This window comes from Anomaloglossus baeobatrachus, unplaced genomic scaffold, assembly GCF_048569485.1.
Source record: "Anomaloglossus baeobatrachus isolate aAnoBae1 unplaced genomic scaffold, aAnoBae1.hap1 Scaffold_2804, whole genome shotgun sequence".
NCBI classification, from domain to species: domain Eukaryota; kingdom Metazoa; phylum Chordata; class Amphibia; order Anura; family Aromobatidae; genus Anomaloglossus; species Anomaloglossus baeobatrachus.
The window spans coordinates 116,071-129,872 of NW_027442283.1; the positions used below are offsets into that span (position 1 = coordinate 116,071).

Below are 13,802 nucleotides of genomic sequence, written 5' to 3' on the forward strand. Positions count from 1 at the left end.
TTCAAATACGTAAAAGCGCATGAAAGAAAGAAACTTCAAAAATGTAAAAAAATAAATGTATTTTATCTATTTAAAAATGGTTGCCAGGGTTCAGTTACAGAAAGGAAAAATAATATACTTTGTTAGCTTAGGTAAAAAGAGTTCATTTAGTCCATACTGATCAATGGGAAATCTTTACCCATCTCTCTTTGGGTCCTGAATGGCAAGGCAGGGGGTGGCATCTCTTAGGCCGGACAGCGCGTCACATCTTGCAGCACTGGAGTCGTCTGACCGCAGGCAATGTGGAGGAGCGAGCGAGTAGCCCCCTCCATCGTGTATTATATACCAGCTGTTCAGTCCATATAGGGTGTCTAGTTGAATATAGTTCATATGACATAATCTTCTAGAAGCTTCGGGAAGGATTTATATATATCCTTCCATGTCAGTACTCAAGTATACTCAATATAGATATTTTAATACTTCTCCTTATAAAAACTTAATTAATAAACTATGCCCTCCAACATAAACAGAACTGTGAACGTATATGTCTTACTATGAAATATTTGATAACTAGATGTATTAATTTTAATGTTTTTACAAACCCCCCTTGAAGCGGGTGGAGTAACCCCGATAATTAATTAATACATTATTAAAATAACAAATCTTCTTTCCTTATTTGGTGATGATATATTAATATCAATAATAATGATGAATAATAATTAATTTGCATTATTCATGTTGTAAGTTCAATAATATAATAATGTGGATAATGTTATGATAGGCCATGACTGATCAATCATATAAAAATATATAACTATACTTCGCTAGACCTAAAAAGAAATGCAAAAAACAAATCCGGTCACCATATGATGTCCTCTGAGTTGATGTCTTCTTATCTCCGATGTAATCCGGCATAAACACAGTCTCTTAGAAATAAATCCTTTGATAAAATGAATGGTTACCAATTTACAGTCCCATATTGCGTTTATCATTGTTAGATCAGAGTCCATAAACTTTATTTTTTATTACAAAGTCCATAGCCAATGTTGATAAACCACAGTTCATGAGTGTAGAAGAATAGCAAAAGTCTTTGATGTCTGTGCAGTGTAATTTACATTAGTCACCTTTATCCTCCGTGCTGCCTGTTGTCAAATCTTGGAACAGATGTTAAGACGTTCTTGGTCAGCACGACAGGGGTTAACTTTAACACGTCATTGCTCTTCTTAGTAACTTTAGGGAGGTCTTAATGCACAGACCATGTGTCATTGTCCATCCTTGAACCATAGGACCATTGTGTTTCTGAAGTGCAAACGCGGTAAGTGTATTTTGTATGTTTCACAGTCTTATTTGAGACGTTACCTTTTGGACCTTTTTGCAGAATCCCTTTTAACTTTAGGATAATTATAAAGTCTTTTTATCTTCTATAATCTTGATTGAAGACTTCATTCCCTAATCTAGATACCAAATATGGCAATAACTATCACTAATAAATGTCACAGCATATCATAACTCTAATACTATAATACCATGTCATTATTATTATCGTAGAAGTATTAATATAATTGATACTCAGAATGATAAAATACTGCATAATGGTATAGACAATAGTATTTTCTTGTAATGACCTTTTTTGTCATTGGTGTATTACCCTTACAAACCCATAGGTGGCAATGTGTTGAATGTAACCAAAATATAATATAAAATATGAAACAATATAATGTGTACCTATAACATGTATCATATTATAAATATGAAAGGCAACAATGTGGCTTTTTAGTTAGATCATTTGTAAAATTATAAACCAAAGCAAATAACCTTTTGGAAAAGACTGGATGATTTCATCAAAACACAATAATACCCATTATAAATTATTATTGATTAAAAATATAATATATATTATTTGTAAATATAGGAAGGTAAACCTAGATGTACCTTGATCTTCCATCTTTATTACTCTAATTTAATTTATTTGATTTGTCTATTATTTATTAAATAACCTACTATAAGAAAATGTGTAACTATAAGTAATATTTCATCCTTATTGTGTTAACATACTAATATAAAAATAATGTATTACCAGAAAGTAAACAATTGTATATATTGATGAAGGAAGTATCTTTTCTTCCAAAAAAGTGGAACTTTTCCCTTTTAATATGATTCATATTTAATAAAGTAATATTCTTATATTAGATATTACTGAACTAAATATTGAAGTGTTTTCTCAATTGAGATATTTAAAATCTGAAGAAAAAATAAAAATTATAGAATTAAGATTTTGATTAAAAATGTGAATATTAAATAATAATTAATATAAAAAATAGGAATCAAAGGAAAAATGAAAATCGGAATAAAAATAAAAATTGAAATAAAAATAAGGCCTTCTATGTATATAACACCTATGTCTTAAATAATACATAACCTTAATGTTACCAGTATCTTATAGGATTACCATACCTATTATATCTGTAATTAAGTCATGTAACCTTGCAAATAATACACTTCTCTTAGTATATAAATGCATTATCATATACATCAAATATATATATATATTTTTTTTTCCCAATTCTTCCTTTGTACTTGAAATATTAATTATTAAAGTATCCTGTAAACACATATATTTATCAAATATAAAATGTGTGATTGAGACCAAACCTCCCCCTTTCAATATCATGAAATATGATATTATAAAAATTAATATGTTTAGATTAAATTAAATTAAAATTTGTGTTGTATATCTTCAACACCATATTATAAATCTCACTTCCATATTTGAAAAGAAAAATGATTACCAATCTATGTATCAGTAAAAGAAGTGACTTAACACAAAAGATCCTAACATCTCTATATTAAAGAAATATGTCTAAAAATAATATATATATATCCGGTATAAATTCCTTCATTTATACTTATGTACTATAACCTATTTATTCTAATAGTATACATACATATATATTATAACCTCGAAGTTAAAACAAAAATTCCCTTTTTTTTTTTTTTCTGGATCCAAGTACTTTGACTTTAGCAGCTGCTCAAACAATCAATCATTCATAGACACATCTATGCACACAAGACTGCCATGGTTCTTTAACATATACTCCTACATAGAAACTGACAAATACATATCCCTTTTTTCCAAGTATTCTATGCGCATTTCAAAAATTATGTTACTAATTTGAAGTACTTCTTGAAAAATACAAATTCCAATGTATTACATACTGTACATTTGACCATGGAACCGACAGACATTTATTATTAGCTTTAGTAATTCAAAAGTCACATGCTCTGGTACGTGCAAAGAACACCATTCCAAAACAGCAAGCAGTTTTACTACACTCCAAAGCTCAGATTACATTTCTAATAACTCTAAAGAAGATGCATGTATATTCATAAAAGAAACGTTAAAGTAATAGTTGTCTAGCAATTGGTACCTGAGAAAATAATAATTATTATTATTAATCGTACTTTTGCGATTATCCTTACCCAATAAAATATATGTTACCTGATTGAGGATCAGAACAAATGTATAAATAAAAAGTTAATACTTCATCAATCTGCTTTACTGATAAATTCTGAGGGAAATAAAAGAATAAAATTATTATCATATTCATGATAAAAATGAAACACTTAAAATCTGTTACTTTCTCTTATTATTTTATTTTAAATATTATTATTCATATACAGAGATCAAATTATTAATTTATAACATTAAACTATCATTTACTAAATGAAAATATGACCTTAATTTACTGTCACTACCTTTAATATATATATATATATATATATATATATATAGATAGATTCACTGTATATGAATAAACATATTTATCAAACAATAAATTAATTTACCCAGAAATCCACTTTATTTAACTGAAGACGATACCTAATTTTTTCTTCAAAGATTCGCTTTATTAAATTCACTTTAAACTTATAGGAATCTCGGAACTTATGTAATTCAAGGTTTTCTGTTAAATGAGAGAGAATGTCTCTCTCTGAAAGACCACCCAGCTGTCGCGGACTATCAAATCCTAACCCAGGGAAAGAATCTGCACAAGACACCTGTTTCTGTCTTTCAAAACTTTTACTCATCATTTGTCTGGAATCCTCAATCCCAGTGACCGATCCCTTCACTGGTGACAAGGGTTTTTCCTGTGGAAAAAGACTTTTAGATGACAAAAATTGGGGTGGATTGTATGGTTTGTAACACGTATGCATCTTCCTCCGAATTTCATACACCCTGTCACAGAAATATCTGGATCTGGGAGACACTGATGGTTTTTCACAAAAACTCTCCTTTTTTTGTATTGGTTTTTCAGAATTAATTAATTTCTGTTTTGATTGACTTTGGCGACTTCTAACAAAATCGATAAATGTCGTACATTCGAATAGGGACTTTTTATTTAATGCCACCGCACAGGCTGCATTGTCAAGGAAATGAAATTTCTTGATGAATAAACGTATCATTCCATCCAATCTGACATTTGGAATGACCGCCCTATACAAACGTTCAAAAACGGACATAAATGAGAACGTACTCTCATTCTGTTCAATTTGTAATTCCTTTAACATCTCATAATTTGGATCAGATTCATTCCTTGCACAGAAGATGAGATTTTTCAGCCTTATGATATCGTTATCATTTGAACAATCAAATGTCTCATTGTCAGAAGACTTTTTTAATGCCAATTGTCTAAAAAAATGCTGAGGTAACCACATACGGAATAACTGATTCGTCTCACTATTGGTTAAATTTAACTTCTCAACGGAACTTTCAAATATCTCTGAATTTCTGCAAACATGTATTTTAGGATTATATGCGGGAATTAATTTGCATATGTCCAATAGACTCTTCCTAAGTTTAATTCCTAAATTTGTCTGTTCTATTTTTAGAAACTGATCGTCGCCATTTTCTCTCTCCACGTGTCCTTTCTGCACGTGTCCTTTCTGCACGTGTCCCACTCTGGCTCCTCCCCCTTCTGGCTTCTCTACGTCATTTCCTGCTTCATTCCCAGTGTCCTGAAAATGACCTTGATTACGTAGCACATGTCTGCCGCCATTATCAAGATTCTGATTTGCAAAATTACAGCCAACATTACAGTCAGAATTCACAATATCACTGACTGACATTCCAAGTTCTAAGCAGTCTTTGGATTTCTCTGTCACTGACTCTCCTGACAATTCAGGTTGTCTATTTCCACCATTTTTACATTTCTCTACGATTAACTTGTGAAAATCATAGACTAAATGACAGACATTTCTGATTTTCTGTTTCTCTCTATTAAAAGACCTTGCACATTCTATACGTGAATTCTCAAGTTCACACTCCTCATAAAAGCGTAACCAAATCTCCTCCACATTAGAAATATCTGAATAAGTAAACTGAAGTTTACTTTGCTTAACATATGAAGAGATAAAATCCATTTTCTTACCTGAAATGATCAGATGACCTGATGGATGATCCTCTAAGACTTGATTCACATTGCTCAGCACGTCCAATACTTCTTCTGGACTGACTTTATCTTTCTTGCTCAAAAAATACGTATCTTCTGTAGCTTTGTAAAGACTTTAAAGTTCATTAAAAAAAACATTCATGCAACTTGACTTATACGTATTTCCTAGGTTCTGCGTGATTTTTTATAAATTGTCGATTCCTGATCCTTTGCAGGAGATACCTCGACCCCCCTTATGCAAAGTGAAGGAACAACAAAAATGTAAAAAAAAATTACGAATGGGTGGCTCACCAAATGTTAAAAAATATACTCTTAAATATATTTTTCTTCAAATACGTAAAAGCGCATGAAAGAAAGAAACTTCAAAAATGTAAAAAAATAAATGTATTTTATCTATTTAAAAATGGTTGCCAGGGTTCAGTTACAGAAAGGAAAAATAATATACTTTGTTAGCTTAGGTAAAAAGAGTTAATTTAGTCCATACTGATCAATGGGAAATCTTTACCCATCTCTCTTTGGGTCCTGAATGGCAAAGCAGGGGGTGTCATCTCTTAGGCCGGACAGCGTATCTCATCTTGCAGCACTGGAGTCGTCTGACCGCAGGCAATGTGGAGGAGCGAGCAGTGGCCCCCTCCATCGTGTATTATATACCAGCTGTTCAGTCCATATAGGGTGTTCTAGTTGAATATAGTTCATATGACATAATCTTCTAGAAGCTTCGGGAAGGATTTATATATATCCTTCCATGTCAGTACTCAAGTATACTCAATATAGATATTTTAATACTTCTCCTTATAAAAACTTAATTAATAAACTATGCCCTCCAACATAAACAGAACTGTGAACGTATATGTCTTACTATGAAATATTTGATAACTAGATGTATTAATTTTAATGTTTTTACAGGCATATACACATCACAGGAGGGGATGGGGACATATATGTACCGCCCCACTCTCAGCAGCCGAGCTGCTCGGATCCGGTCCTTCTGTGGGTGGCTCGAGGGTCTCCGGACCCGGGGGTCTCGCAGTCACTTCAAATGAAAAGGGGAGGCATGGTGGGTGTAGGACGTATATGTACGGGCTGAGCTGTACAGAGTTCGTGACGCCACCCACGGTATGTGGTGATATTGGACTCCACCATTGCAGTTACGGGGCACCTGGGGGAGATGTGTACCGCCCCGCGGGCTCGGCTGCGACCGCCGAGCCGCTCGGATCTGTGCTCGCACTGCGAGTGGTGGCTCGAGCCTCTCACGGACCCAGGGGTCACGTCGCTCTGCAAGGGAGTTGGAGCTACACACGGGGATTTGGGGTGTTTGGATTTGAGGTGATAGTTCGTGACGCCACCCACGGGTTGTGGTGATTGTGGACACCACCGCTGCGGTGAAGGTACGGGGATCCCGGGAGCGGTGTAATGGCGCAGCTAGGTGTTGACCCCTCCGAGGGCAGGGGCTGTTGGTCCCGGGGTCCGGTGGACCGAGGCCCGGGTGCAGGGTGTAGTGTTGCGGTGCAGGGTGTAGTGTTGCGGTGCCGGGCGGCGCGGTGCCTGATGGCACTGGTGTACTCACTCTGACACAAGACACTGGAGTCGCTGGTAAACTAAACGGAGTGATGAACGGGGCCCGCAGCCGGCTGCAGCTTTTCCCAGGTTAGGTTGGTAATGTCCGCCTTTTTCCTGCACCTTTATATGTGAATCTTGACTCCTGTGCCTAGACACCGGTAGTCCGCTCCCCGACATGTATCTGTCGTAGGAGCCCGTTTGTCCGCAGATGCTGGCCCTTTGGATCTCTGGCCCTTGGCGGTGGCACTTATCCGGAATGGTTGGGCTGTTGCCTTCAATCGGGACTTAAGTGGGAATGAACCCCTGAGGTCCAGACCGCAATCAGTTAATTTGACTATGGTGGTGGCTTCTAGCCTAGTTCGGGGTCTGAGTATCCTGTCTGGTGCTCCGGTATCCAGTTGGCTCCCCAGTTCGGTTCCGGCGGGCCACTACCCTCTCCCGCTCCCTTACGGTTCCACCGGTCGTATTCCCGGTCTCCTGCAGGCGGCCACTACTGTCTGCCTCCTTGCCAATGGTGACTGGGCTCCAACCCAGCCACCGGAGTAGTCTCTGGCAGGCCTGAGCACAGGTCTGCTTCTGGACTTTAACTTGACCCTTCCAGGCTAGACGCCAACTCTCTCTCCACACAACTCCTGTTTTTCCCGCCTCCAGGCCTGTGAACTCCTCGGTGGGTGGAGCCAACCACCTGGCTCCACCCCCCCGGTGTGGACATCAAACCTGGAGGGTGGTGACAAGGCTTTTAGTTTGACTGATGTTACTTAACTGGGAGGGGGGTGTGTAGTGTTGTTGTGTCTACCTGGGATGACCTGGATAGTCCAGGGCATCACAGATGTTGCGCAGCAAGTTATTAACCCCTCCGTGGGCAGGGATGGTGGCCCCGGGACCCGTTGGAGTTTGGTGGTTCAGAGAGATGGGCGAACGCAGGGTGCTGATGTACTCACTATTAGAAAAGCACACGAGTCTCTGGTAAACCAAGGTGATGGTGGTCGGTGCCCGCAGCCGGCTGCGTTAGGGTTCCCCCACCCGGCTGGTGGTCTCTGTCTTTCTCCCGCACCTGTTTAGAATGGTGGACTGCCTGTGCTTGCAACTTCAGGAGTCCGCTCCTGGCTAGTTGTCGCCTAAGGAGCCCTTTGCCCGCAGATGCTGGCCCGTGGGATCTCTGTGCCCTGGCGGTGGCCTCTTATCCCCCTCAGTGGGCTGTTGCCTTCAATCGGGACTTTGGGTGGGACAGGACCTCTAGTCCTGGTCGCAATTAGTTAATTAACTAGTTGCAGTCACTTCTGGGCCTAGCTTCAGGGTCTGAGTACCCCCCTGTGTGCTACGGTTTCCGAGTCGGTTCCCCGGGTCGGTACCGGCGGGGCACTACCATGTCCCGGTCCACCTCGGTTCTACCGAGCCATCTTCCCGCCTCCTGCAGATGGAGACCGCCATCTGCCTCCTAGCCAAAGGCACCATGGCTCCTACCCTGGCACCTGTCCAACTTAGGGTATTTGCCTCACACAGCTCCAGCCCACTCTCTTCTCCAACTTGAACTCTAAACACAAACTGACTTTTTCCTGCCCCGGGCTATCTAAAACTCCTAGGTGGGCGTCTTCCAACCGCCTGGTTCCGCCCCCTGGCGTGTCTATCAAGCCCTTAGGGGAGTGACTAGGGTTTTAAGGGTTGGCTGTGTGTTATCTGTGGGGGAAGGGTGTAATGCGGGGCCCCATTTGTGACTACCTGGCCCGGCCAAGGCGTCACACTTCCATCCACCTCTTTGAGATTGAAGGCAGCAATCTTCCTTCCCTGAGGCTCCAGGGCTTGTGCTGCTGATTGTGGAGGTGGGTGGATCCTTGGAGGAAGGAGGTGTGGTTTCCAGAAGGGGGTGGAGCTATGCAGATTTCGCTCTGGTGGTCTCTTGGTGGATTCCTGTCGCCTCCTCCTGACTTGATCTCTCCGGGATCATTATATATGGAGGATCTGCTGATTATTATACAGCTGTGATCTGTGATCTGGAGGGATCTTTCTATTCTGTGATGATTTCTCAGATGATGGATCTGTGCGGTGTCGTCTCCATGATATTGATGGTGATGGGGGAGGGGAGGTCGGGGAAACGCTCCATGTGACCTAGGTTTATAGCTCTTTTACTATTTGTTTAACTGATTTTTGGTAAATGCTGAAAAGCCCAAATGTCTGTGGAAAATAGAAAAGTTATTTTAGTGTCTGAGGCTGAAGATCACCAGTGTGATCCCTATGACTGCAGCACAACATAGGGATCCACTAAGGGAATTATTGAAGGAAAATGGGGAATTTGCATAATTCCGCCTCCTTATGGGAAAAGGGCGAGTGAAGACCCTCTCCGAAAACTTCACAGGTCCTGGAGGAATCAATGGTATCATCTAACAACCGAGTGTGACCTAAGAATGGAGATCACCGGCCGGAGGGAGCAGAGACCGGAGGATTTATTACTGCAGTGAATTATTCCTGGAAGAGATGGAAGCGTCTCACACAACGGGATCTGTAAGAAGATCCACTGCCTTCAGATTCCTCAGCATCTAAGCCTCTGTGACCGGGATCTTCTCACACAGGAGATCCCAGAGGTCACCTACTTCCTCCAAGGATCCTTATCCACAAGCCCCGGAGCCTCAGGGGAGGAAACTTGTCTCCTTTATTGTCAAGGAGGTGGATGGAAGCGTCTCACGATGGAGAAGATCCTCCTGCACCAAGGATCCATCTCGGCCTCCATAACTAGGTGTGAGAAGATCCCGGTCACAGAGGCTCAGATACTGAGGAGATCTGGAGACGCCTCGGTGCAGTCGGATCTTCTTACAGAACCTGTTGTGTGACTCGTGAGACGTCTCCAGCCATTACCATAAGACCCCAGCGATGATGATGAGGAGACCCCGGGATGAAGCGTTACTCGCCATTCTTCTCTTATGTAGAGTCCAGCAAATCTCCGGCTCCAGGAAAATGTGTAACTATAAAAGCTCCTCACAAGATTGTTACTTCTCATCACAGAGATTATATAACGATAGATCACAGAAGATCCCACTATGAGATTCGTGATCAATGAGATCAACCTAAGAAAGAACTTTTCTATTCTTCACAGACATTTGGGCTTTTCAGCATTTGCCAAAAAGCAGTTAAACAAATAGTAAAAGAGCTATAAACCTGAGACACATGGAGCGTTTCCCCGACCTCCCCTCCCCCATCACCATCAATATCATGGAGACGACACCGCACAGATCCATCATCTGAGAAATCATCACAGAATAGAAAGATCCCTCCAGATCACAGATCACAGCTGTATAATAATCAGCAGATCCTCCATATATAATGATCCGGAGAGATCAAGTCAGGAGGAGGCGACAGGAATCCACCAAGAGACCACCAGAGGGAATCTGCATAGCTCCACCCCCTTCTGGAAACCACACCTCCTTCCTCCAAGGCTCCTCCCACCTCCACAATCAGAAGCACAAGCCCTGGAGCCTCAGGGAAGGAAGATTGCTGCCTTCAATCTCAAGGAAGTGGATGGAAGTGTGACGCCTTGGCCGGGCCAGGTAGTCACAAATAGGGCCCCGCATTACACCCTTCCCCCACAGGTAACACACAGCCAACCCTTAAAACCCTAGTCACTCTCCTAAGGGCTTGATAGACACGCCAGGGGGCGGAACCAGGCGGTTGAAAGACGCCCACCAAGGAGTTTTAGATAGCTCGGGGCAGGAAAAAGTCAGTTTGTGTTTAGAGTTCAAGTTGGAGAAGAGAGTGGGCTGGAGCTGAGTGAGGCAAATACCCTAAGTTGGACAGGTACCAGGGTAGGAGCCCTGGTGCCTTTGGCTAGGAGGCAGATGGCGGTCTCCATCTGCAGGAGGCGGGAAGATGGCTCGGTAGAACCGAGGTGGACCGGGACATGGTAGTGCTCCGCCGGTACCGACCCGGGGAACCGACTCGGAAACCATAGCACACAGGGGGGTACTCAGACCCTGAAGCTAGGCCCAGAAGTGACTGCAACTAGTTAATTAACTAATTGCGGCCAGGACTAGAGGTCCTGTCCCACCCAAAGTCCCGATTGAAGGCAACAGTCCACTGAGGGGGATAAGAGGCCACCGCCAGGGCACAGAGATCCCACGGGCCAGCATCTGCGGGCAAAGAGCTCCTTAGGCGACAACTAGCCAGGAGCGGACTCCTGAAGTTGCAAGCACAGGCAGTCCACCATTCTAAACAGGTGCGGGAGAAAGACAGAGACCACCAGCCGGGTGGGGGAACCTGAACGCAGCTGGCTGCGGGCACCGACCACCATCACCTTGGTTTACCAGAGACTCGTGTGCTTTTCTAATAGTGAGTACATCAGCACCCTGCGTTCGCCCATCTCTCTGAACCACCAAACTCCAACGGGTCCCGAGGCCACCATCTCTGCCCACGGACGGGTTAATAACTTGCTGCGCAATATCTGTGACGCCCTGGACTATCCAGGTCATCCCAGGTAGACACAACAACACTACACACCCCCCTCCCAGTTATGTAACATCAGTCAAACTAAAAGCCTTGTCACCACCCTCCAGGTTTGATGTCCACACCGGGGGGGTGGAGCCAGGTGGTTGGCTCCACCCACCGAGGAGTTCACAGGCCTGGAGGCGGGAAAAACAGGAGTTGTGTGGAAAGAGAGTTGGCGTCTAGCTCAGGCCCTGGAAGGGTCAAGTTCAAGTCCAGAAGCAGACCTGTGCTCAGGCCTGCCAAAGACTACCCCGGTCGCTGGGTTGGAGCCCAGTCACCATTGGCAAGGAGGCAGACAGTAGTGGCCGCCTGCAGGAGACCGGGAATACGACCGGTGGAACCGTAAGGGAGCGGGAGAGGGTAGTGGCCCGCCGGAACCGAACCGGGGAGCCAACTGGATACCGGAGCACCAGACAGGATACTCAGACCCCGAACTAGGCTAGAAGCCACCACCATAGTCAAATTAACTGATTGCGGTCTGGACCTCAGGGGTTCATTCCCACTTAAGTCCCGATTGAAGGCAACAGCCCAACCATTCCGGATAAGTGCCACCGCCAAGGGCCAGAGATCCAAAGGGCCAGCATCTGCGGGCAAACGGGCTCCTACGACAGATACACGTCGGGGAGCGGACTACCGGTGCCTAGGCACGGGAGTCAAGATTCATATATAAAGGTGCAGGAGAAAGGCGGACATTACCAACCTAACCTGGGAAAAGCTGCAGCCGGCTGCGGGCCCCGTTCATCACTCCGTTTAGTTTACCAGCGACTCCAGTGTCTTGTGTCAGAGTGAGTACACCAGTGCCATCAGGCACCGCGCCGCCCGGCACCGCAACACTACACCCTGCACCGCAACACTACACCCTGCACCCGGGCCTCGGTCCACCGGACCCCGGGACCAACAGCCCCTGCCCTCGGAGGGGTCAACACCTAGCTGCGCCATTACACCGCTCCCAGGATCCCCGTACCTTCACCGCAGCGGTGGTGTCCACAATCACCACAACCCGTGGGTGGCATCACGAACTATCACCTCAAATCCAAACACCCCAAATCCCCGTGTGTAGCTACAACTCCCTTGCAGAGCGACGTGACCCCTGGGTCCGTGAGAGGCTCGAGCCTCCACTCGCAGTGCGAGCACAGATCCGAGCGGCTCGGTGGTCGCAGCCGAGCCCGCGGGGCGGTACACATCTCCCCCAGGTGCCCCGTAACTGCAGTGGTGGAGTCCAATATCACCACATACCGTGGGTGGCGTCACGAACTCTGTACGGCTCAGCCCGTACATATACGTCCTACACCCACCATCCCTCCCCTTTTCATTTGAAGTGACTGAGAGACCCCCGGGTCCGGAAACCCTCGAGCCACCCACAGAAGGACCGGATCCGAGCAGCTCGGCTGCTGAGAGTGGGGCGGTACATATATATCCCCATCCCCTCCTGTGATGTGTATATGTCCCCATCCCCTCCTGTGATGTGTATATGCCCCAACTCCTCCTGTGATGTATACCACCTCCTTGGGATTGAAGGCAGCAATCTTCCTCCCCTGAGGCTCCAGGGCTTGTGCTGCTGATTGTGGGGGTGGGAGGAGCTCTGGAGGAAGGAGGCGTTGTTTCCACAAGGGGGTGGAGCTATGCAGATTTTCCTCTTGTGGTCACTTGATTGATTCCTGTCACCTCCTCCTGACTTGGTCTCTCCGGGATCATTATACATGGAGGATCTGCTGATGATTATACAGCTGTGATCTGTGATCTGGAGGGATCTTTCTATTCTGTGATGATTTCTCAGATGATGGATCTGTGCGGTGTCGTCTCCATGATATTGATGGTGATGGGGGAGGGGAGGTCGGGGAAACGCTCCATGTGACCCAGGTTTATAGCTCTTTTACAATTTGTTTAACTGTTTTTTGGCAAGTGCTGAAAAGCCCAAATGTCTGTGAAAAATAGAAAAGTTATTTCTTAGGTTGATCTCATTAATCACAAATCTCATAGTGGGATCTTCTGTGATCTATCATTATACAATATCTGTGATGAGAAGTAACAATCTCGTGAGGAGCTTTTATATTTACACATTTCCCTGGAGCCGGAGATTTGCTGGACTCTACATAAGAGAAGAATGGCGAGTAACGCTTCATCCCGGGGTCTCCTCATCATCATCGCTGGGGTCTTATGGTAATGGATGTGTGACCCCTGGACTAGCCATGTAGTCACAGGTAGACCCCTGCACAAACACCAGCCCCTAATAAGGTGACAGCAGCCAACCTACAAACCCTTGTCACCTCCCTCAGGGTTTGATGTTCACACCAGGGGGCGGAGCCTGGCGGTTGGCCACGCCCACCGAGGAGTTCACAGGCC

The 13,802-nt window shown here is 44.0% G+C and overlaps 2 pseudogenes; one reads left to right on the forward strand and one right to left on the reverse strand.

Annotated features, from left to right (window-relative positions):
• Positions 1-10,078: 10,078 nt before the first annotated feature.
• Positions 10,079-10,139, reverse strand: LOC142265990 (U7 small nuclear RNA; annotated as a pseudogene).
• Positions 10,140-13,316: 3,177 nt separating this feature from the next.
• LOC142265985 (U7 small nuclear RNA) lies at positions 13,317-13,377 on the forward strand (annotated as a pseudogene).
• Positions 13,378-13,802: the final 425 nt, after the last annotated feature.